This window comes from Sprattus sprattus, assembly GCF_963457725.1.
Source record: "Sprattus sprattus genome assembly, chromosome: 2".
NCBI classification, from domain to species: domain Eukaryota; kingdom Metazoa; phylum Chordata; class Actinopteri; order Clupeiformes; family Clupeidae; genus Sprattus; species Sprattus sprattus.
In genome coordinates, this window is record NC_137921.1 from 61,175,659 (window position 1) to 61,202,791 (window position 27,133).

Genomic DNA, 27,133 nt, shown 5'->3' on the forward strand with positions numbered 1-27,133 from the left:
TGCACCACTTCTGCGATGCAAGCCAGTCAGGATATGGGACTGTAAGTTATCTTAGACTCACCAACGACACCAATGATGTTCACGTTGCATTCGTTCTGGGGAAGGCAAGAGTAGCTCCTCTGAAACAGCTGACAATCCCTAGACTGGAGCTTGCAGCCGCAACGCTGGCTGTGAAGGTGGACAGGATGTTACAGAAAGAACTCCACATGGAATTGAGTGCGTCCACTTTCGGGACCGACAGTACAACAGTACTAAAGTACATTCACAACACGACAAAAAGGTTTCATACTTACGTGGCAAACAGAGTGGCAGTAATCCACAACCTCTCCAAAAAGCAGCAATGGAGGTATGTACGCTCTGAGCAAAACCCTGCAGATGATGCATCACGTGGCTTGCACATTATGCCACTTTTGACCTCCACCAGGTGGCTTAACGGCCCCCTCTTCCTATCACAGAATGAAAGTCAATGGCCTAGCTTGCCACAGGACCTCAGCCACATCCCTCAAGGTGACCCAGAGGTAAAGCCTGACATCACTGTTAACAATGTCAATCTCACCAATGCTGCCACCACCAAATTGATTGAGCACTACTCTTCATGGAAGAAATTAGTACGAGCAGTGGCATGGCTCATCAAATTTAAGAGATCTCTGCTGAAAAAGGGAAAAATACTCACTAGAAGTCAGGATGAGCCAAAAGGCTTAACAGTGGAGGACCTAGAAGAAGCAGAGAAATCAATCATTCGTTATGAACAGCAACGCCACTTGAACTCAGAATTCAAACTCCTGAATAAGAACCAACCAGTGAAGTCGGATAGCTCTCTTTTCAGTCTGGATCCATTCATTGAAGAAGGCATGATGAAGGTGGGCGGACGAATAGGTAGAGCACCAATATCCGTGAGTACGAAACACCCAATCATCCTCCCCAAGTTATCTTGCATATCCAAGCTGATCCTGAGAGACATTCATCAACAAACTGGGCACTCCGGAAGAAATCACATGCTATCCAGACTTCCTCTGCTAACTCCTGTGCTAGATGTATTGTTAGAAGCTGTGTGTTTTGCAGAAGGATGCAGGCCAGACCTGGTACCCAGAAGATGGCGGAGCTACCAGAGGATCGGGTCACTCCCAATCTACCACCATTCTCGCATGTGGGCATCGACTTCTTTGGACCCATAGAGGTCAAGAGTGGTCGCTCACGTGTAAAGTGCTGGGGAGTGGTCTTCACCTGTTTGGTATGCCGAGCCATCCATCTCGAAGTAGCCTGGAGTCTGGACACCAGCTCGTGCATCAACGCCATCCGGAGGTTCCTGTGTAGGAGAGGTCGGGTACTTACCATCAGAACCGACTGTGGCACCAACTTCACCTCCGCACAGAGGGAACTGCAAAGTGCGTGGAAACAATTGGATCAGGAAAAGATCAAAGAGCACCTGCTAGCCAACCATGTGAAGTGGCTGTTCAACCCGCCATATGCTGCACACTTGGAGGAGTATGGGAAAGACTTATCCGCATGGTTAAGAAGATCCTCCTCTCAGTCGTACAGCAACAGGCACTGGATGACGAGATGCTACAAACAGCCCTTTGTGAGGCTGAATGCATTCTCAATGACCGACCCCTGACCACAACATCCAGTGACCCGAATGATTTGTCCCCCTTGACACCAAACACCCTGCTGCAACTGAAAAGTGAACCGCTGCCACCTCCTGGTCTCTTCAGCCAAAAGGACGTGGGCAGCAGGAAACAGTGGAAACAAGTCCAATACCTCACAGACCTGTTCTGGCGAAGATGGACCACGGAATACCTCCCACTAATGCAACAGCGGCAAAAGTGGACCCACCCCACAAGAAACTTCAGGGTGGACGACATCGTGGTGCTGGTAGACCCAGCAGCACCTAGGAACTCGTGGCTGCTTGGTAGGGTGGTCAAGACCCTGCCCGGAGCCAAAGGTCTTGTGCGCAGCGTGTTGGTGCGAACAAAAACCAACGTGCTTCAGAGACCAATCAACAAGCTTTGCCTGCTTCTTGAAGGTGATGAAGCACCTTAAACCCAAAGATCTCATTGCACGCTTTCATTACTGACAAACCCAAACATTCCTGTGCGTGCTCACACACCAGCCCATACACTTGCACATACATGGACTTTGCCACATTGCACCACATATACATTGGACTTGAACCTTTTTTCAATTTCGAGGTCTTTTGAATTTTTTCACTCAAAGGACTTTACTGGTACACACAAAAAAGAAAAAAAAGAGAAAAAACTAAAAAAACAACAAAAAAATACGACAAAGGAAAAATGTTGTGACTTGATATTTGGTGTATAGCAATGTTTAAAACAGTATTTTTAGTTAGTTCTTTTTGACTCCTTAGTACTTATGACTTTTGGTACAGTATGTGGACTGATTAATTATTATTTAGGAATGTTAGGAGATGTATTGCATTCTACTGCTAGTATTTTATGGCTCCTTTTGGTACATTTATTAGTAATTGTCCTGCAGAAACAGTGACAATTAGGGGCCAGTGTGTTGGAGCCATATTGTGATTTTGCGTAACCTTAATTTATTTAACCTGTAAATGGAAGACTTTAGTTAGTTCTTACTTTCCTGGACCTGAACACTCTCTGGCTTGTCAGCGCACCTATAGGTGATTTGGAATGGCACTGTGAACCCCTCCCTTTGACGCGCATTGGTGGCGCGAGTCACAGACCTTAATTAATTGGTACGCTCACAGGTGCCTGGCAGACAGAGTGTGAGTAGGAAATAGTTTTCGACCGCATAGCGTTATCCAAGCTTTATTGCTTATTTTTTTGTTTGTTTGATGAAATGGAAAGTCAACCGGACTGTAGACAATAAATGCAAACATCTCAACTTTAATGTCACTCTCCGTGCGTGCTTAATTCAAGAATGCGCGTCTGAAACGCCATACTCTGTCTCACGTGGCCAAAGAAAAGTTTGGTTAGAAAATTGGCCTTTACAGTACCCCATGCAGGAATCAAACCCATGACCTTCTTGCTGTGAGGCGGCAGTGCAAGCACCTGAGCCACTGTACCACTTATTGCATTGCAAATGGAAGTTCTGGAGGAGGATGATGAAATTTGCCAAGCCTCCAGTGTCAAATCAGTCAGGTAATGTATTCCCAGTGTACCTGTTTAAGCATCAGTCAGGTAATGTATTCCCAGTGTACCTGTTTAAATCAGTCAGGTAATGTATTCCCAGTGTACCTGTTTAAATCAGTCAGGTAATGTATTCCAAGTGTACCTGTTTAAATCAGTCAGGTAATGTATTCCCAGTGTACCTGTTTAAGCCACGGCATTTGCTTGGGCACTTGTTCTCAGGCCATCGCCTCTCTTCACACTGCCGTCGTTGTTGGTTAAGAATGGAATGGGGTGTATGCAGGGATAACACTTGACCCCCACCTGTGCAGTCCGATCTTGCCTGGTCCCTGCGGAGCACTTCAGGACCCTGGCTAGAGAGCTCACTTATGCAAATTCCTCATTGCTCACTTAGGCAAATTTAGAGCGTGAACCCTTGAAACTTCCCTAGTGAAAAGGAGTGGGGGTTATGTAATGGGAACCCAAAGTGCTCAATGGCCAGAGGGTTGTTTTAATAGGTGCCAATCGCCATAGGTGGTCCGGTTAGAACAAACATGTAAAAATCCTGATGACAATGTAAGAAGATGTATTTATTTTACACACACACTCTCAAGCCATGAATGCCATGAACCGTGTCATAATGATCTGTGATAGCAGTGTATTGAACTGTGGTTTTCTCTAAATGACTCACCACAAGAACGATCGTGACCGTTCTGATCTGTGAATTGTCTTTGGAATCGCGAATCTTCCAACAAACTCCTGAAGGTGATGCTCTCCTCCAGTTTTTCTTGACCAACAACTGGACAGAGGTTGGTCTGGTTTATGAAGGTGATGAAGGGAGCCTTGAAACCGGCTTGGGGTAACTAAAAACCGTCTGGTCATTTACAGTGCAAGTGCACCCAATGCGCGCCCACGGAACTCTGAGTGACCTGATTGGGTGACCTCTCTGTGTCCCCAAGTATCGTTCGTGGCCTGCACAACGGGGGTGCAACGCTGGATGCCGCTGGTAGCACCAACTCTCTAGCTGGTTCTCTGCTGATACAATGATATGATACAAAACTAGTTACCAAGAAATACATACAAAACTGTAAACACCTGATTAATGTGCTTTTAACCTGCCCATAAATGTAATCTGGCTGTCTCTCAAGAAGGTAGTTCAGGATGATGATGATGATGATGATGAAGTCCCCACAACTGATTGTCTCACTCTGTGTGAACAGCTTTGCTTAGACAGGATGAGGAGTGTGGACACTCAGGTTTCTACTGAAATCATTTTTATTTAGTTGGAGAGCAGGTTTGAGCTGTAGTCATTTTATTGAAAATGTTCTTATGGACTGCCATTGACTTCATTGGCTTTCTGAGGAAAATCTGAAACATTGACACATCTTTATATGTTAAAAGATGCCATGGAAGAATATTTATTGTCAACTAATTTTGTTACTGAAATGTTTAACATACATCTAACTGGGTTTCGTCTTCCCTACTTGCCCGCTCTAAATGAGTTTGCCATTGATCTCATGAGCATGCACATCAGCTTCAGCTCTTGATTTAAACCTGCTCACTTCAATAACAGGTTTACAAATTAAATCTGAGATCTGGGCAGAGTCTTTGTTTGTGTTTCCGCTAATATGTTCATCTGTATTTTATCCATGTTCTATCCATCCAGGTTGTCCTATCATAAATGACTGTCCAACAAGAATTCCGTGGCTTCATGTGTGTTCTGTTAACTGACCGTCATCACATTAGAACACACTGGACTTGGCGTTTGCTTCACTTACACTCTGAGAGATGAACTACTCCTCTTTTTTGTTTCTTACTGTGACCCTTAACAATAGACACCTATTTGTATTTACCTAACTTTGTGTGGTACAAGTGGCACCATCAGTTGAGCTCCATCAGAGTTGCAAACAGAACAGAAGTGCTATGATCTTACAACCTTAAATGTGAGAAGGTCATTATTTCTTGGAGGAGTAACCTTATTTAGTTATTTATTACTGTCATTATTATTAGTGTGCTTGCCCGAAGGGAAGCACAGTATTGTTATCGTCAAGTTTTCTTTATTAGTGTGCTTGCCCGAAGGGAAGCACAGTATTGTTATCGTCAAGTTTTCTTTATTTATTCTCCCCGTTTTTCTTGCAGCTAACTACTCCTCGCCCGATTGAGCTAGAGACGCCATTCAAACACCAAAACGTCCGGCCCGATCCGGTGCAGGTTGCTATGACTTTTCGTGGCGGTACTCCTTGCCACTCCTTTTTTATTCCTCTTTTTTCATCACCTTTTTCCCCCATAGACTTGCATGGCAGAGCGCTCTGCCATGATGACATCATAATAGGGTCATTAAACTGGCTTGCAGCTGTGCTTCACTGACACCTGCGCCAAATTCAAGGAACCTCGTCTCTCAGTCCCTCTCAATTCAACTTTGAAAAAGAATAAGAGTAACTACAGTTTCTAACCTAGCTACCGTATTTCCACTTCGTTAAGGTGAGTTGAATGGCAGCATTTTCAGTGTACTGACTGAAATTTTAATGGAAACTGATGGTGTTAGCCGTAGCAGCTAACGTCTCCCATCCATGGGAGTATCCACTGGCAGTTTCAGCTAGCCGTAACAGGGGATACTTTTCCTTAATTCAAGTTGTGAAGTAAACCTTTTAAGTAATTCATGAATTTAGTTGTGTGGATATAGTGGGTTAAGGCTTGTATTCCTACTAGGTAACGTTAGCTATCCTAGCTGTGTTAAGCAGCTGTAATATCTGAGTACGGGGCTAAACGTAAGCTACCTAGACCTATACGTTGTAGATATGCAAAAGTAGCTTATACTGAAAGAATGGTTACCTTGTTAGCTCACCAGTTTATTTTGTTGCTAATGTGGTTGGAGAGGACCGATAGCGTGAGTTAACATTAACCCGTGTCCTGGGAGTAATGATTCATGAGAGACCTTGAACCATTAGGTTACCTGAAAAACGTTTGAGGATGTACCTGGACACAGCGTAGCTATTGTAGTGTGCTCAGTTTTCGAAAACTACACTGAAACTAAGAAGGATAACTATGACTAAATGTGACTAAAACTAATATGCATTTTTGTCTTAAGACTGAATCTAAAATAGCTGCCAAAATGAACACTGATAGGAGCTAAGGTCTTGTCTGCGAATTGGTACATTTCGCATGTGCGAGAGTCGCCATTCGCTTGGCACAATTCGCTTCACGCGAGAGTCGCCACTTTGTGAATGAAGCGCGCTTCACTTAGGACGCGAACTACAAACAAATAGCTACACGTAACCTATAAACGTTGTTGAGACTTTTATTAAAGATAACAATAACAAAACAGAGACAAATAGCCACACGGTCAAGCAATGTAATTTATTACGTTCTACGAATCCAGCTGATACAAACATGTAGCCTACTGTTCGGGTAGTAATCTACAGCAACTCTTGACTTCTATTGAAAGAGATTTTGAAATCCTCAAAACCTGGTTTGATGTTAATAGATTCTAATTCATGGTCTTTGGAAATCGAAAAAGGAAATAGGTAAGGACATTCAATTAAAAATAAGTGATGCTGAACGAGTGACCGAGATAACTTTTCTAGGAGTGGTCATTGACCATAAATTAACATGGAAACCACATGTTTATTATATCAAAGGAAAGATCTCTTAGATGATAGCAATTTTGTACAAATCAAGAAGCATGTTAAACGATAAGGCCTTACATATTATTTACTGTTCACTTATACTTCCCTAGTACATATCATATTGTGTGGAAGTCTGGGGATTGACATATAAAACAACTGTCAATGAAATCATTATTTTACAAAAACGAGCCATAAGGATAATAAATAAGGTTGATTATTATGCACCCACTAACCCATTGTTTATGAAATCATTTGTTATGAAATGTAATGATCTGGTATATTATAAAATAATGCAAATAATGTATCGAGCTAAATCAAACCAACTCCCAGTCAGCATACAAAGGTTTTTCTCATTTCAAGAGACAAAATATAATCTCAGAGATGTCTGTAAATTTAGTGTACCAAATGCCAAAAAATTTATTAAAAGGAGATGTATATCTGTTGTTGGAATTTCATTATGGAATGATGCTAACATAATCTTAAGAAAGTGTAAGACATTCTTTGTTTTCAAAGGGATGGTAGCTAAAGCAATTTTTGAGGGCTACAAGTGTCCATAATGTATGCAGGATTTTGTGCTGTTTATTTGGGATCTTGCTTCATTGCTCTTCTTGTGACTAACTTTTTGGAGGCAATTCTTTTGTTTGTTTTTTATTTCCATTACATGTATTACTTGTAAAAAATAAAATAAAAATGCATATGTTGATGGGTAGCTTAAATTGGTCAAACAGGACAGGCTTAAATACAAGCATTATGCTTCAGCTTGTGCCTTTTCAGTCACTTTGAATGTATTATTATTTGTGTTGAACTTGTTTGTTGTTACTGTGTGTGACTGAATAAAAACATAATCAATATCAACTTACATTACCACTGCACACTCACAACCTTACAGATAATGTATTGTATAGCATTTGTATTCAGTATGATATGACAGCGCAAGATATATGGGGTATGAGTAGTTGTAACATTGGCAGCAATAGTTGGTCATTAGCGCAGATATGATACAGGTACAAGTCAAGTCAAGTCAAGTCAACTCTTTTATTGTCAGATACACAGAACAACAGAGTTGGACTGGGCACTGGAATGCTTAAGACAGGACACCATACCACACTACCATAGATACTAAACATAAATACACATATTAAACAGATACTAAACAGATAAACAATCTACATGAGCTAAACTGAACATGAGCTGGACTGAGAAAGTAGTGCAAACAGCAGTAAAAGTGAGCCAGTGAAGAGTAAAGTGGCAAGTGTAAAGTGAGGAGTGCATTATTGTTCATTTAGGAGTCTGATGGCCTTAGGGTAGAAACTGTTCTCCAGTCTGCGGGTGCGAGACCGGACACTTCGGAACCGCCTACCAGAAGGCAGCAGGGTGAACAGTCTGAAGGATGGGTGATGACAGTCTTTTAGGATCCTGCCAGCTCTTCGGAGGCATCTTTTAAGGTAGATGTCCTGAAGGGATGGGAGTTTCCTGCCGATGATGAACTCAACGGATCTGACCACACTGCGTAGGGCCTTACGGTCCATGGCTGTGCAGCTTCCAAACCACACTGAGATGCTAATAGTCAAGATGCTTTCTATAGTGCATCTATAGAAGTTGGTGAGGATGTCTGGATTCATGCCAAACTTCCTGAGTCTCCTCAGGAAGAAGAGGCGTTTTCGGGCAGCTTTGACCACCTTGTCAGTGTGGGCAGACCAGGTGAGATCATTGCTGATGTTGATATGATATAAGTACAATGCAACGGAATCTAACCAAAGGAACCATAGCAGAAGAGTGCAGAGTATTCTGCATAGTGGTAATATAAAAATAAATAGATGGGATGTATACAGTATGATATGACAGTACAAGATATATGGGGTATGAGCAGTAGTAACATTGGCAGCAATAGTTGGTCATTAGTGCAGATATGATACAGGTACAGGTGAAGGTAGCAATAGAGGTTATGAATGAGGTAAGACATGATAAGATATATAGGCCTAAGTACAATGAATATGAGGTAAGAGTCATGAGGCATGATATGACATAAATAGATATGAATACACTATAAAATGTTAAGTGGCTGAACAAAAAAAATACCAATTCAACACCCACAAGCTAGTTTACACAGCACCAGGTTACAACCATCAAGGCGGCTCCTGGCCTATTGTTTAGGTTGATGGGCCATCAGACCTGGTTCCTGGCTTTTTTGTGTCTTGGAACCAGAGCTCTTACACTCTGATTGTTTGTTTTTGAAATAAATGACATGAAATGACATTGCTTGAACGTGTAGCTATTTGTCTCTGTTTTGTTACCGACTTTCAACCACGAGAATGAGTAAAATCTTTAATAAGAGTCTCAACAACGTTTATAGGCTACGTGTAGCTATTAGTTTTGTCTTTGTGAGTCAACAACGTATATGTCTCATATGCGCCCGTCTCTGTGCAATTCTGTACCGACTTTCAACCACGAGAATGAGTAAAATCTTTAATAAGAGTCTCAACAACGTTTATAGGCTACGTGTAGCTATTTGTTTTGTCTTTGTGAGTCAACAACGTATATGTCTCATATGCGCCCGTCTCTGTGCAATTCAGATCGCGTGTCTTTGTGAGAATTGTCAACAACGTAGCCTATACTGTATGTCTCATATGCGCCATACTGTATGTCTCATATGCGCCCAAAGTGTCGACTCTCGCCCACTCGAATTGTGCCTGATTCGCGTGAAGCGAATGGCGACTCTCGCACATGCGAATTGTACATGCGAATTGTACCAATTCTGAAGCGAATGGCGACTCTCGCACATGCGAAATGTACCAATTCGCAGACTTGGCCTTACCTGCTGATAGGGGACCCCTTAATCTGCAATTCATGGTTGCTAGCTCTAATCAGATGTACTAACTAGGCTTATAAGAGAAGACTAACTTTTTATGCCAACGAACACACTAAACCCTTTCACAATAAACAAGCAAACATGAGAAAAAAACAGAGCAAGCACACTCTCGCAGTTCGTTCACGAAACGCATTCTAGTTTATTTATTTATTCTCCCCGTTTTTCTTGCAGCTAACTACTCCTCGCCCGTTTGAGATAGAGACGCCATTCAAACACCGAAATGTCCGGCTCGATCCGGTGCAAGCCGCTATGACTTTTCGTGGTGGTACTCCTTGCCACTCCTTTTTTATTCCTCTTTTTCATCACCTTTTTCTCTCATTGACTAACATGGTGGAAGGTTGAGCCATTGTGACGTCACCCACTAAGGCGAAGCTCTGTATTCTACTGTAACGGCCGTTGACGGCCAGCGACGACCAGCATACAATCATGGATATAAACACTAGAAATGCTGTTGCTGAACTTCATCTACACACCTGATTTAATTCTTTAAGCCTTATTGAACATATTTTTTATCTTAAAAGCTATATATTTGTATTTAACTATTTTGAGAAATGATCACGTTATTACGTGATGTGCCTTCGCTGCAGAACAGGATGATATAAGAGAAAGAGAACGGAGATTCTCCTAACTAGCTGGCTAATGTAGCCATCCCATTTAAGCTATTCATATTACCGCTAAGCTATTTGTGACATTGGTAATCATACAGTATAATTTGTTACATTTCACTCTCAATATTTCCCGCTACAAACTGCTTAGTATTCCACTTTGTAGCCTTCTCTAATCACTCGATTACCTCAGCCAGCCAGATCGGCAAAATGACAGCACCGAAACGTCCACGTATGTTTACCCTGAAGGGAGCAGTAGTGCTTTGCCAAATTGAGCCAGAGATTTTCGAGTCGAATGACAACGAAACTAATGTAAGTTGTAAAATTAATGTTGATGGATAACAACCTAAATCTGAGCCATAGTTGCCAACTCTGGCATCTACAACATTTCTGATTAGCTACGCTAATTTGACTCACAGAGCCTAGTTTGTGTTGATGCGCCGGTCAGTGTCTTTCAATAGAGAGGTAGCCTACACATAGCCTCTTACTCTATAAAACATTAAAGCAAATATGGCGTTTATTATTTACCTTATCTGCTGGTAACCATAGAAGATCGTGAAGTAGGCCTACTAGTGATTTGAGTCCAAGCCCATATGTATTGTAGATGAGGTAATCCACTTGGTGCTAGCAAGCACATCAAAACTCCAGTCAAAACGATGGTCTGTTGACAACGCAGATTTCGCTAGGATGTTTATCCTACTTGTAACTTGTTGGTTGCTAGAAAGCTCTCTGAACATATGACCGGTCTTACTATACTGTTAGTACACAGAGTATTCCTATTTTATGGACTGCATGGCTTATGAACAAAGCTCATGTAAAGTGACATTTCTAGTAACGTAATCTTGGAATGTAGCCTGGCTCGCGTCGCTGTCATTCTTCCACACTGTCAGTGGACGAGCGTTGGCTCACTGTAGATTCACTTTGTTTGCGTTATTTCAGTGTAGTATTTATTTATATATTTAATTTTGCAATTAGGCTATATAGGCTGTCAAAAAGGTGTTGTATCGCTATGGCAGGGTTACATGAAGTAAATATGAATGTAATAGGCTACTTTGTGCTACTGAATAATGCAGCTGAGATAATAAAGTCTTTGGAAGATGTTTTGAGTCATGTCTATAGGTTTATGTCTGTAAATGTGAAATGGTTAGTAATAGTATTGTAGTGTGCTCAGTTTTCGAAAACTAGACTGAAACTAAGAAGGATAACTATGACTAAATGTGACTAAAACTAATATGCATTTTTGTCTTAAGACTGAATCTAAAATAGCTGCCAAAATGAACACTGATAGGGGACCCCTTAATCTGCAATGCATGGTTGCTAGCTCTAATCAGATGTACTAACTAGGCTTATAAGAGAAGACTAACTTTTTATGCCAACGAACACACTAGACCCTTTCACAATAAACAAGCAAACATGAGAGAAAAACAGAGCAAGCACACTCTCGCAGTTCGTTCACGAAACGCATTCTATTTTTGATTGAAGCTTCACGTTAGCCTCGGTAAACGTTTAGCTAGCTAACGTTAGCTAACTATGAGGTAGCATATCCCAAGTTATACTAGCTTTTGATAGCTAGCTAGTAAACTCATTGCAGTATGGGCTAAAGGACAGGGCTAGCTAATCATTTTCGATTGAAGCTTCACGTTAGCCTCGGTAAACGTTTAGCTAGCTAACGTTAGCTAACAATGAGGTAGCATATCCCAAATTATACTAGATTTTGATAGCTAGCTAGTAAACTCATTGCAGTATGTTTCCTTTTACCAAGATAACAATTTCGGACAGGCTACGCACAACATTAATCAAGCAAAAAATAAATGAATATGTGACTGGTTTAAATAGCTTTGTTTATTTGGGCAATTGTTATTATCATTGACACCACTTTCAACTGTCAAAACTATCCGTCTAGCTAAATCTATTGGTAATGAGATTTCACAGCATTTCATATGGAGGATATGTGGTTGATTTAATCTAGACGTGATATTCTCATATATTTGAATGACAATTCTGTTAATCAAGTATTGCCTTAAATTATTATTTACATTGATTTAATTGGAATTCAGCTGATCTGTATCTTGGAGACTAATTGCATCCACAATTTAAGTACTGCAAGCTAGACTACTATGCAGTAGACACAACACAGGAGGTCCCTGGGCCTGAGAAGGGAAGGGAAGGAGTTTAATGTGGCTATAATATGGAATTTTAAATGTGCCTAAAACTAGACTAAATTGTAATGAGTTTTCGAAAACTAGACTGAAACTAAGAAGGATAACTATGACTAAATGTGACTAAAACTAATATGCATTTTTGTCTTAAGACTGAATCTAAAAATAGCTGCCAAAATGAACACTGAGATAGGGGACCCCTTAATCTGCAATTCATGGTTGCTAGCTCTAATCAGATGTACTACCTAGGCTTATAAGAGAAGACTAACTTTTTATGCCAACGAACACCAATAACTAGAACTAATTTGACAGACTATAAACCAATGTGATACACGTGCTCTCTATCTATACAGTAAAAGTGTTGCTTACGTTTGATACTAGACCTACAGTCTAACTCTAACTGCATTAAGTCTAACATATAGGCCTATCTTTCAATAAACTTTAAGTAAAGCTGGCTATGTAACCGCATTCATTCCAATATTGTTGCAGAGATGTTTCCTTTTACCAAGATAGCAATTTCAACAATTCACTTAGCTCAGTAAGTCAGTATAACGAAACTCTGAGATACCCTCATATGTCTAAACGTCAGTGGAGCCAAAATATAATGGTTGAGCTTGGTTGCTTGCTAAAATATATTGGAAGAAGGCCCCACTACACTGATTGAGTAGATGTAAATACATGTTAATTCATAGGCACTTGTTCTCTCTGTCACAGAGCAAGCACACTCTCGCAGTTCGTTCACGAAACGCATTCTAGTTATTATTATTATTGTTAGTAGTAGCAGTAGAAGTTGTAGTAGAGTAGTAGTAAAGAGTTATTTTACTTTGAATGTATATCTCATGACTTCCAGAGGAAAAAAGAAGGCAATCCAGCTGGAAGCACACATTATTCATGAATTTCTTTCTCATTTTAAAGCTCCTTGTTTAAACTCAGTCCACTAACCCTTGACAGAACACACCCATAAGACACGGCATGTCAGGATGAGGAATAGGCTGACTAATGAGCACCCACATAATCCTTTGGCTGCAACCTAATGGAGCATTTAAGAGGAGACAATGAATCTTCTTGCATATAGCTCAACTTACACTTTTCTCATTTGTAATAAGTCATGTTAAAGGAGCAGCACAATTAGCTGCTAACACAAATGATAAAGGGTGCCTTCGTACATCACAGTGTTCCGGTGTACATCACAGTGTTCCAGTGTACATCACAGTGTCAGTGTACATGACAGTGTTCCGGTGTACATCACAGTGTCAGTGTACATCACAGTGTCAGTGTACATCACAGTGTTCCGGTGTACATCACAGTGTCAGTGTACATCACAGTGTTCCGGTGTACATCACAGTGTCAGTGTACATCACAGTGTCAGTGTACATCACAGTGTTCCGGTGTACATCACAGTGACAGTGTATATCAGAGTACATCACAGTGTCATTTTTGTCTGCTTCAGTGAACAAGCAAGTTTATGGCAAGATATCAGTGGAAGCTTCCCTAGTATCAACAGCTGAAAATAGTTGTATTGTAAATTGTTCTGAGTGACCTGGACTCGGCCCTTGTATGCATCAGTTCATGTACAGCATGTTAGAAGGGTGATATAATATGCACAGTCGAATCAAAATCTTAGTGTTGCTGCATTGATTTGTTTGATTTGTACACATTTTTAAAAGAAAGGATGAGGACACTTAGTGCTGCAATATCGTAATATATACAAAAAAATACAACATGTTAAAGGCCATAACAATTACACTATATAGCAATGACTGAAAATCATGCTGCCAGGAAGATCTTACCGTTTGATACTGAGTTGGCCTCCCTGGCTGATCTCCAAACCTACCAAGTCTGTATTAACATTTGTCATTGTGACATCTGCAATGAAGTGTGTGCTTAAAACCAGTGGGTCACACAAATAATTAATAAAGATTGAGCTTTGGCGTGTAGTGCCAAGGCATTTGTCTTGTTCAATGAACACCTTTGGCTTCAGAATGTTGTCTGGATTGTGCCAGGAAAGATTGTCTTCACAATGCATAAGAAGAAATATAGGGATCTGTGACCTTGATTTTAAAAGCCTCGTTGTTGAAGCCATGAGTGTCTTTAGTGTACCATTTAAATAACATGAACTTATCTATGATCGATGTTCAGGCCTGGGTGTGGGTGTATTTGATGAATAATCATGTCACTGAATGATAACTCTTTCTGGAACTGGGAGACTATAAAATGGTATAAAGTCATTGTGTTAATCTTTTCTTATGCATATTTAGTGTTAAACATCTTGTTAGGTATTCTTTTATAACTGGGGGTCTGCACTTTTTATATGCCTAGTGGGAATGGTAATAATTGATTTGGTCACAATAAATGGAACAGACTGCGGAATTGTGCATATTTTAGTCAAGTTTTCTACACTCTTTGAGCAACAATTTCCATGATCTCTCTATGAATTCTCCAGAACTTAAAGATAAATCTCCAAGAATCAGTTAAAAAACATGACATTTAGGAAAAAGCTAAAAAGGTGCTGTAATTTGATATGTAACCTTGCATGTTAGGTTATCACCCATCTCTGATCCAAGTACTGAGTGTGTACCTACATACCATCCCATAGCCCAACATGTAGACCCATTTGCTTGTTTGTAAAGAACGCTGTCATTAAATAGCTCTATGTGGCCTCTACTTTGATTAGTGCAGCAGCATTTACCATTCGATGCAAGGAGTTGAATGACCCCCAATGCACAGAGATGGACCCATGTGCGTTCACTACAAGCACAGAGATGGACCCATGTGTTCACTACAAGCACAGAGATGGACCCATCAGGTTCACTACAAGCACAGAGATGGACCCATGTGTGTTCACTACAAGCACAGAGATGGACCCATGTGCGTTCACTACAAGCACAGAGATGGACCCATGTGCGTTCACTACAAGCACAGAGATGGACCCATGTGTGTTCACTACAAGCCATCCTTGTTGCTGTAGTGCACTGACATCTTCACATGACTTGAACAAATATTGAGAGTTGATCTCTTTTAAGGCCCACAGTAATTTAGCAGTCAAACATCAGTTCTTTGCCAGAGCCGCACTGATTACAGTTTGTCTAGGAACAGATGATGTTACAGATAAACTAGACTGGGGTAATGTTTGTTTAGAGAGATAGCTAGCAATGGAGGCTGAGGTGGCGTCCCTGGCTGTGGTGGTGTCTTGCCTTTAGCATGCAGATTATCTGCTGAAAGGAGACTGGAATGTGTATGGTATAGGGAAGCTAAAGCAGGTTAGAGTAAAGTATATGAAGCTAAAGTTTGGGTGAGTAATTGTCAAAATGTTTGACATCTGCGTTGTGGTTCGGTAGAAAGTGATCTCAGGACGGCTGAGGCCTCCAGGCCGAGAGGACTCTATCCTGATTGGATAGAGTTTGGCAGCTCATTGTCCTACCATTGAAAGGCATCAGGACGGAGATTTCCAGGCGTGGAAAGCTGACAATGCCAAGCGTAGTTAACTGGACGTGTGCGGGAGACGAGAAGGAGCACGGACCTGAGTAATGGAACTCCAATGGAGGGTAATGAATAGAGTAACGTGGGCTCTCTTTGGTTGATCGAAGGCCAGATGTGCCACTGCACTCTGGAACATCTGCAGAGGTTTCCCTGCGCACCGAGGCAGGGCTGCTAGAATAGTATTACAATAATCAAGGCAAAGGGTGAGCAGGGGATGCACAAGGACTTGAACAGCATACTGAGTGCCACAGAATCAGAGGAAACAACAGTGTGCTATCTGGTGCCCACTGACGCGCAGAGAAGAGAGCTCTGGGTGTACTTATCTCATGCCATATGCATACACCACTTGAGGGTTGACCCTAGCTGCCCCACCATCAGACACCAGACCTTAATGAACTTTCTGATGTGATGAATCCCAACATGCCTGCTATTCATCACAATAGCACTCACAAGAAGCAAAATCACAGGCCGGTAAAATGGTATCTGACAGCAAGCATCCACACTCTTATCTTCTTCTCTGTCTCCTAAAGCAGGTGATTAAGATGGCTATCTGGCTGGCTATCCTTTTGAAGGTCCAGATGCAATCCCAAGAAACCTGATTACTCGGCTGCCGACTGATGCACTGTTACCTTGATATTGAGTTTCCATTAACCTGGACTCCAAGCCCAAGGGCTGCCATTGTTTGGAGGGGAGACTTTGTCTGAGATGAAGCATCATGCTGAGAAAGAGAGTGCCCTTATTTGCATGTTTATAGTGACATAGTGACCGCTATAGGCAGCTAGCGGGTCAGAGAAGCCCAATCTTTATAATGGCCTAAAAGCTTCAGCAAAGCAAATGTGAGCCCTCAATTTAGATTCTGGATTCAGTGAAACTTAATAACAGTGATTCTCAATCCAGCTCTGTGTGCCCCCCCCCCCCCCCCCGCTTTTGATTGGCCAATTCAGCTGTCATCTTGTAAGAAGTGCCACTGATGACCTCAGGCAGAAGCAGAGCAGGAGGACATGAAGAGCATGCAGACGGGCGTTGGCCTGGGCAGGGCTGAGAACCTCTGCTCAAGAAAGTCACGCGTCAAACGTTTTGGAATTCTGCATTGCACATTATCCTTGCCCCTTAACACTTACAGATTGACTGGTTGGACTACAATCACTTCAAGCTCAGTTCGTGTAAAATCATCCCACTCATTGTGCTGTAAATAAAAAAGGCTCTTATGACTAACTCATTTCAGTGTTTGCTCCAAACATTTGCTTCACTTTCAATCGCTTTGCTAGTAATTACATTTTTTTAATGGATTGTGCTACAGTTTATGAAGTCTGGTTATGATGTGGAAAGAGAGAAAGACAGACAGCTCCAGGCTAGAGTTCTTTAATTAATATGCCCTTAAAGGCCAAATTGGTCAATTGTGCCCTCTAGCCAGAAATACATGAGAAGTAAGGTTATAGAGTTTACAGTAGAATGCACTGGGTGTTAACCCATCCTTTATTTTAGTTTGACCATATAACCAGTATTTCTATTGATGAGCTGTTTCTCTGGTGCATTTTGAAATGGTCACTGAAATCACAAAATGTGCTGATATAAGGGATACATTGGCAATCTGTGAAAAGGTTCCATTTAATGTCCATCATTTCATTGGATATAGTTTTGAATTGCACTCCATTTTTCACGAGAATAGCCAACCTTGAAGTGAGGGAGTAACTCACAGTGCTGGAACCATCTGTATCAGAACAAACAACCTTGAATGCTGTGGTATGAAGACAGAGTTGAGTCTGCCTTGTTTGAAACTAAGCCAGCTACTGATTACCTTGTCAAGAACCTACAGAACAGGGTGTGCAAACCCAGCAGCTTTAAAGGTGCGGGTAATTGTGTGGCTGTTTTCAAAAAATAGCTCTGACAAATTGCCACCTTTGTATTTGTTAAATTGTCAGGTAAATTGCCTGGCTATTGTATTTTGCACAGGGTAGAAGGGATGCTGAAGTCATGCTGAAAGACAGGTGAGGGAACCTGTGCCATACAGTATTGCCTGGTGGTACCAGTCCACACGTCTCATCAGCCTTACTTTGGTCTGGAAAGCATTCATAGGAATTTGTGGGTGTTTGTATTTGCACAAATGCTAAAATAACATATACTAGGAATTGTAAGGTGCTAGGCTTTGACCTGAGAGTGATCTAATATTTAAAATAAAATACTCTTTTGACAAGTTACCCTGTGTCCCATGAAAATCAATGAATGTATTTTTAAATACTTTACACATCTTAAGTATATCTTATAAGCTGTGACGGCCCTCATGTCCACTTTCTGAATACTCAGCATATAAATTAGTAACTTAATACTGTGACTAGGGGTGATTCTGTAAGTGCCTTTAAATCAGGCATTATGTAGGCTTTGTTGGTAGCTATGTCTATGGCCTAGAAGGAAAGATATACACCCCTGCCTCCCACTCCCACTAGCTGCTCAAGCACCTCATTAAGCTCTGGGTTGAAACCCCATGGACAAATATGAACTGCTTTTACTGCAAAGCATTGCCAAATATATCACCAGTTAGCAAGATAGCTAGCTTTTATCAGTATTAGCTTGGCTGGTTTTGGCGCTTCTTCTTCATATGGATTCTGGTAGCTTTTAATGTGTTTTTTCCTCTAAAGTGCATTACAGGACAATGGAGGGCGGAAGGAGAAGCAATCTAACATAATCACTATGTTATTACTGAAACCAGTCAGAAATAGGACTCAATTTAGTTTCAAATTCAAATGCCATCGTCCCTTGCTTTGAGCAGGGCATACACTCAAAGTGACATTGTGCTTTGCTATTGAGGAATTTGTGCTTAGTTGTCATTTTCTTGGACATTTTATAAACAGCCAATAGGAGCTCACTTTATGATTAAGGGCACACAATCTGCCATTGCTATGTCATTACCATGTCACAGTTTTGCCATAGGGGTTCAGGGACATTTCACAAACAGGGAATGAAACACACTTTTCTTTAGCACCTCACAAATGGTGATCATTACCAGATATGTATGGAAGCTGTATATTGAAATGACATCATGGCATTGTCATGGTATTGCCAGATATGTCTATGACTTAGGGAACTGAAATTAAACTTTAGTTTATGGCAATATGAAGTTATACGAGGAAAAAAAGAGACAAAAGCATTAATGACACATGCTTAAATTCTAATTCGATATTATTTTTGTTTCATCATGTTGTTGTGGTTACATGTTAATCATCATGGAAATTACACCATTTTTTTTTTTAAATCTCATACTTAACTAGTACAAAGGGTCCCTTCTATCTGCAGTGTTCACATCTCTGATTTCCCTGAGATCCATGTATCAAATTAGTTAGCAGCATGTCCATTTGATGCATCACCAATGTAGATAGTAAAGTAAGCCTTTATACCATGTTGTTCTTTCGAGCCTGAATGTATCATTACATTAACCTTCAGTCATTAGTAGATTACATCACTTGATATTGGCATTATGCCACTTTGACATCATACTTGACAAAAGCCACTTTTATGACAGCTGAAACCAGATGGAATTAACCCTCATAAATACTAATGTAAACAGTTGTCATAAGGGGTTAATGCAGGTGTCTTTCAGCTGTGTGGAGATGGCCCTAAACTAATGTGCACCCTTAAAACTATTATATATTTTTTAAACATTCTCTGCAACTTAACTTTGGAAGACAAATCATCACATGATAAAAAATACCACAGTTTGACTGTTCTGCTGAGTTCAGAGATCACTGCAGGCAGTAAGAGGAGATCAGGATGTGTGAGGGGGGCCACCCTTTAGTCTCAGCCTTTACCACTGCAACACAACACAACACAACACAACACAACACGGCTCTACGGTGAACTCACGCCTCTGCTGACCTCCAGCCAGCACACTGAAGCACCGTGATGTCATTATCTCCTGAGGATACACTCCATCTCTGGCCCCTGAAACAAGCACTGGAGGGCATTTTCTCCTTGCAGTCTGTTTTTCTGCTGGAGAAGAACTAGAGGAGAGTGGGTTCTGAGGTCAAAGTTCATAGGAGAGGACAATAGACCGAGGTCAGAAGAAAAAAGATCAGAGTAAGGTCAGAAGAGGATATTGATTCATAATGAATGGGAGGGCATGCTGTGTGTCACGGCTGGTCCACTGTTATTCCACCTGCTACAGCTTAGTCGTCCCAGTCCTGTCTTATCAGGCTGCAGCCACCAGGGCCTGTCACTGCCCTGTCACTGCCCTGTCCGGTGGAGGCAGGTGGTTCAAATAAACCTGCCCTGGAGAGCCGAGGGCCTCTGGAGAAGATCTTCTAGGTAGGACTTCAACCTCACAGGAATATCCGTCCCCAACCTATATGGGTGGGAGCCATACACCAAATGTCAGAGATTTACTGCACACTTCCCAGGGGCTCCAGAGTGGCAGTAGACATAACACAGGCTTCTTAAATTGCTCGAATAGGGCGAAGTAATGGTTGTGCAATTTTCTGTGCTTGTCTCACAAAATGAGATCCCAAACAGGGTTATTTAACTCCGTAGAAAGACTTGGCTTTGTGGATTTCAGACATCTTAATGCGTAGAAAGTCAAATGTGATAAAGAATTTGGGGCTAATGTGGTAATTTTATACATGTTTAACACAAAAGTTTAGTCTGAGATATTGCTCTGCAGTTAAAATCAAACTTCTCCCTGAAGTAAACTTCTTCAGACCATCACGCCAGTTCTTTATGCCTGGGTGATAAGCCAGATTTGCAGAGTGGTTCTGCCTGGAGATTTGTGGTTTGATACTTTATCCTCTGGAATCTCTGTCACTCAGATCTGTTTGACATGTGGCTTCCAGAATGAAAGCTTATTCCTTCTGATTGTATAATAGCAAATGCATTCCTTATTCTGAGGCAACACGGATGGTGATGAATCACATTTAACCACACAGTGGAGGCATCAACTGGCAACTCTTCTTCTAGACCTTTTCAAGATTATCATTAATAAAATCATGCAACGATTGTGTGATTTTCATTATTGAGCTTTTTGACACAATAATCAGGCAACAAGTCAAGCCTTTAGAGAATATTTCCTTCGTGTTTGAACCGTTAGCTCAACATGTCACTGCTCCCTTGTATAATTTAGAAAGGAATGTACAAAAGCTAGAGTTTGTGGGTGTTATTGTTTACTGGAGATGAAACGTTGAAGTCACATTTCCTTGCTGTGTAATGAGACTAGTTTGTATGGTCCGTGACATTAGTTTGATGAGACCATTACACACCACAAAACTTCACTTTCCCCCTTCGCTAAGCAGCACAGGATGCACTGTGTTAAATACGTAGTGACAGAGCTTTTAGCTTCTTCAAAACATGCCAAATATACCGCATCAAAATATATCAGCATTAGATATCATAAACTAATTACAGAATAACAGACTTAAAAAAAAAAATGGAAATACCATCTGCTCACAAATCAAAGAAAGACAATCCCCTTTAGATATACAGTGTGAACTCCATTTAAATGGATGGATACTACACTGACCCAGTGTGATTTTACATGTCGACCCTTTCACTAGTTCCTGTGAGACATCAGTGATAAATAGAAAAGTTACGGGTGTGGGGTGCAAGTATAGAGACTACAGTAATGAGAGAGCAGTGTGGAGGAAAAGGGCTAGGCTGCCTGTGAAGTGAAGGGGCTGTGGAGCTGTCTTGTGGGGCGGACAGTGGAGCATGAAACTCACATTCTTCAGACAAGGAATGGCAGCGGGGACGCACACAATACTGCCACTGGAGAGAAGCTTCCATCAGGGAGTCAGGACAGCAGACACTGTCAGACAGTCTGAGTGGTGTGAGCCCCATCCTGAACCAGTCGCCCAGCACACAGGGTAGTGTGGTAGTGTGTTCATGATACATTTTGGATTCGCTTGGACGCAGACCTCTCAACTAGGTAGTTCGAATGTGGATTTGTAGTACATCAACTCAACCTTTCACAATAATATCTTAAACTCTGTTAGGAAAAAGGTTCTGAATCTTAGGGTAACACATTTGGGATTACATTTTTATTGTTACCAGCGCAATGTCTGTTTTGGAAGCTCCATCAGGCACATCTAAAGATTAATGTCTGCAGTTTTATATTTTTGTGCAAGTGGGAGTTGTGAGGTGCATGAGAGATGAAGGGGTGATAAATTATTCCTAGACTGATGCAATGTTGGTTTCTTTATGAGGGAAGAATTAACATTCCTCACTCTCCTGCCTCATGTTCATCTTTCGCACCGAGAGGACAAGGCCTCCGGGAGGACAAGGCCTCCGAGGGCTTTATTACTCCGAGGCAGACATCTTTATCTCTGACATCTCTGCCCTTGAGGAAAGACTCATTGGAAAGCCCATATTTGTATTCACGGAACAGTTTTGATAATGCCACTGTAAAATATGCACTTAGATGGAAATATCTTTATTCATTTTGTTGAAGTGAAATCATAAATTACTTCTCTGTTTTTTTTTCCACCTGTCATATCTGAGTGATCATGTGACAAACTAAGAATTACCTCTATGAAGCGATTCCTAGGGCCTCTGAGTATGTTGAGGATGTATAGTAGTCTTGATAAGTGCACTCACATGGCTGCTCAAGTGGAGGACACATCGTATTGATGTGGGAGGTCCATTTGCCTTCTGTCCTACAACTATATCTCCGTTTTAGAGATCTAATGGGTATGTTAATTGTGGCAAAAAAGTACTTGCAGTGATGTATTGAATTTTAACATCCACCATTTACTTTAGAGTGCGCTCCCTTTCTTAAATCATACCAGTTGACTGTTATTAAACAATTTATGAAACAATGGATGGACGACTGAGTCGTGATATACCATTTTTCTTTTCCTAATCAAATGTATCGTCTCTGCACACCACTGATATCCAGTACTTCATTTCTTATTTCCTACTGAGTTCACATTTAATATATATTCTCTCCAGGTCTCGAAGCTTTTAGCTGTTTGTGTGTGTGTGTGTGTGTGTGTCCTAGTCTGGGGAAGCAGTTTTGTGTGGTCAGTGGACAGTCTCATCAGGGCTAGTTCATGTGACTCACACCTGGCCTGCAGTTCTGGCTGACATCTTTTCTTCCCAGGCAGTGCTCTCTGTCTGCCCTCCCCACCCTGCCAATATGAGCAGCCATAGAGCTTGACCAGAACATGTCCTGTCAGGATGCCTTTGACCAGATGACCTTGAGTCATCTTACACACCTAGCGATGGTTCTTTAGAAGCCAGTTCATCAGAGGCACATAGTGAGAGACAAAACAGATGAGGCTAAAAAAGCCTTAGGTAAGACATGGACAACGTAAAGTAAAGCTAGAATCTATACCACTGTCATGTAGTATTGTAGTATGACAACCATTGTTCTTTTATAAATATTTTATATCACTAAAAGTACTATGTAACATTACTCATTTAAAAAAGCTATCACAGCATGCATGCAGAGCAAATCCAGGGATTCCATGGTGTTGTTTTCATCCTTGTGCTAACGTCATAAATGTAGAGTGTGTTGTGTGACTGCCAGAAAACGGAGGGCCTGGCTGAAGCTGGCCAGATGAGATGACTGATTCCTATAACATAGTCTGCTGCAATGATAATATAAATATATAATTGCCATAACGGCCCTTTGCTCTATCCAACTACCTCACTGATGACACCACCATTAACTGCACCAGGGCCATTTAACCCAGTTACGGCTCATACAGAAATGCTTACCACACTCCACTGTTCACAAGTGGGTCTGGAAAATCAGTATGTAGGACAAGATGGATGGAATCACAGATAATACACTGATCACACCAAAAGTCACATGAACAAATTTAGGGGATTTCAAGAATATTTCAAGCATAACCCTTTTTGCTGTTTCGTGTCCTCTGTGAGGTTCTCTTTCAAGGGCACATTTACAGAGTGAAGTTTGGCAGAGCCTGGAGCTAATGAAGCTTGAATGTAGACTGTTCCTAAAGAATGGACTTCTCAGTCTGGAGCCTGGCAGCCTTTGATTATGAAAGTGACAGTCTGGGCAGTCCACAGGAATTACTGTGGGTGCTCTGCTCTAGTCAAATCAGCCAAGCGAGGGTTTGGGGATTAATCCTCAAGTGACTGAAATGTTTTCTATGTGCATATCACACAAACAGTTTTACACTTTAACACTTTGAGTTTACCCCACAACCAGTGCCACATCTTACAGTTCAGATGGTCTTCCTATGTGGAGATGACCTTTGTTGTTGGAAAAGGTTTTAAAAAACAGAATGAACTGCCACAGATTGAAAACCTTGAAAGAGAACTTTGAATCAAAACTCCTCAAATCAGGCTCAGGCTCTTCATAAGGTTAGCTGATTGAAATCAAAACATATTTAATATAGCGTTTTACAAACTTAAGCACACTGGACAAAACATGCTTGTTTAGAGGATACAATACAATTACAAAACAATAAAAGTAGTATAAGATCCAAGGTGTTATTGAAATACATAATTTGATTAATTCACTTTTTTGCATAATATAATAGGTAAAGTCATTTCCCAGAGCTTTTGAGGGTAAATTGCCTGTTCAATTGTGCTCTGTTGCTAAAAGTCTACTTTTTAGTTCCCAGATGTTGTGCTTTCAACAACATTTGTTTCTATGGGAATAGTCTGTGGAGAGTGACATTAAATGAGTTTGGTCAGAAATGTGTGATGTTGTAGGGAGCTGAACACTAAGCTCTATGTTGAGCTGTCCATTGCCGTCCGTGTGAATATAGTTGAAACCAGGCCATGGCACCTTGTTTACACCATGTTAAGGAAGCAGCTAAGAAGGTACTCTGTCTGCTTCAGAGATGAAAAGAACGATGATGATATAATTAATCTCATAAGACATGCATGGCAGTGTAGACCTTCCCTCAAAAGTCTACACAAAAAAAGGTTATCAAGTTACTGCTTTTGGATCTCTCTCTCTCTCTCCCCTCTCTTGCTCTCTCTCTCTCTCTCTCTCCCTTCTTCTCTCTCTCTATGAAATATTTTGATGTGAAGGACATGATAGGTTGATGGGCAAAGCAGGTCATGCATGTTCGCTGTTGTATATTTCCCACCCTTTGTGTGATAGAGAGAAGAGAATGTCACTCTTTTTTCCTCTCCTGAAGAGCAGACTGCTGAGTATGAGGGCCAGTCCTCCCCCATCATCTTATTTCACCAGTTGGCTTCACTTTACTGGACCACTTCAAAAACAATGCATAGTAAACACAGACCAAACAAACCCGGCCACTACTCTTTCTATTACCATAAATGTCAGCAATCCCCTTCATCCTCTAGTTAGATTACTGTGGCAGAAATGTCAAACACACTCGCTGCAGGTAAATGGAGACATATTGTTTGGTGACAGAAAATGGAAAAAGACACCACAAAATGCAACAAGTAAATAAATATCTATCAGCACATTTCTGACACTATAACACAATAATAGTGATTTTGGAAAATAGATTTTGCTAGCCCTGGGTCTGAACACTGTTTACACTGCTTGTTTATGCTGCTTTCAAAGTTGCATCATGAAGTCCAAATGCAATTTAAAGGCACCCAGTGCAACTTTATATAAACATTCAATGAAAAATAAACATTCAATTTCTAGTCTTTTTTACACGTAGTAAGTTTCAATAACTCCATACCATTACATATCAACATTCAAGGAGCAAAGATGAGACGTTGTTGTGTGGTGAGAACTGACGTAAACAACAACAATCGCCGGTGGGGAGAGGCCATTTTTCCATTGACTGGAATCCTGCTTTATTTATTGTGGGTCACAAAAAATTAAGAAAATGGCGGCGATTGTTGTTGTTATCGATTTTCTATCAGTTCTCACCACACAACGACGTCTCATCTTTGCTCCTTGAATGTCGATATGTAATGGTATGGAGTTATTGAAACTTACTACGTGTAAAAAAGACTAGAAATTGAATGTTTATTTTTAAGCCTCGAAAGTTGCACTGGGTGCCTTTAATTTAAAAAAATGAAAAAAACCTACGCATTGCATCTTTAAATGTCCCTCGTGACTTTATAATCTGATCACCTCACGGAAAAAATGTGAATGTTCCATTCATTGTTTCTCCCTCACCAAAAGTCCCTCCCACACCTTTGCTCAAATGGATTTGGGAAATGGAAAAACTTGAGGCTATATAGTTGTCATTCAGTAGTTGTACCAGAACTGTTCTACTTTTTTTTCTGGCATAAATTGGTTTCAGGTCTGCATAAGCTTCTAGTGAGCCAGGCTGGCCATTCCTTGTATGCATAATGATAACTCTAAATGCATAAATTGAATTTGTTCTGCATTTTTCCATGTTGCAGACAGTGTGACAGCTATTTCCATGTGTGGCTTGGACAGCCCTTGTCAGAGGCGCATCAAAGATGACACATAGGCATGATGGGAAATAGGGGGCTGTCCTGCTCAGGACGCATTGCCATTCTTGGCACCACTGCTCAGTGGCACGGTACGGTAATTCTGGTCTTTGAGGAAGACGGTTAACGAGGGCACCGGACATTACACTGCCAACAGGGATTCCTGGAAGAGTCACACATAATGCCCTTGAGGTATGGCTCATCACTAGACGTGAAGAAGTCAGTATATACTCTTAGTATTGAACCACTATTGTCAGGGTGGTCCAGTTTCTTTACCATTATTGTTCTTATCAATACACACCCATCAGAAATCACTGTAGCATTAGCTCTAGAACCATGGGAGGGAGGTCACGTGTTGCATTTGGGAGAGAGTCCCTCTTCTCTAAAGTTGGATAAACCATTGTCCCTTTCCTCCACCAATAGTGATTTGTATGTGTATGAAGTAGATTTTTCTCCTATGTGTGTGTGTTGACAGCAAACTGAACGGAGGTAAAGATTCAAATAATCTTTTGAAAGGACTGGTGAGTGAGGGCCAGGTTATACATTATAAACCCTTTGTCCACCCTAGGTGCTTTCAGACCTATAGACAGTGAATGGGAAAATCTCAGGATGGAACTGGCCTCAGTCACATAATGACTTCCAGCTGGGTCCGCTGGAGAGAGGTAATAAACTTCTCAATCGAGTGGCACTTTAAAGCAGACAGAAACAAATTGCAGCTTAAATTAGGTATTTGTTCGTGTTTTAATCAGGCCAAAGTGTTTCATCAGCTGCTCTGTAGCCGGCTGGGACCAGATGCAGCATTGTGAAAGACGATTTCAGACCACACAGTAAACACAATCAAGCTTCAAAACCTTGTTCTCCTAAATGGGCATAATGGTGACAATTAACATTTCCTAGATTTTCCACCATGTCCCTGTGATGATAATGATGGATTCAGTTTCACCCTAAAACAGCATTTTGA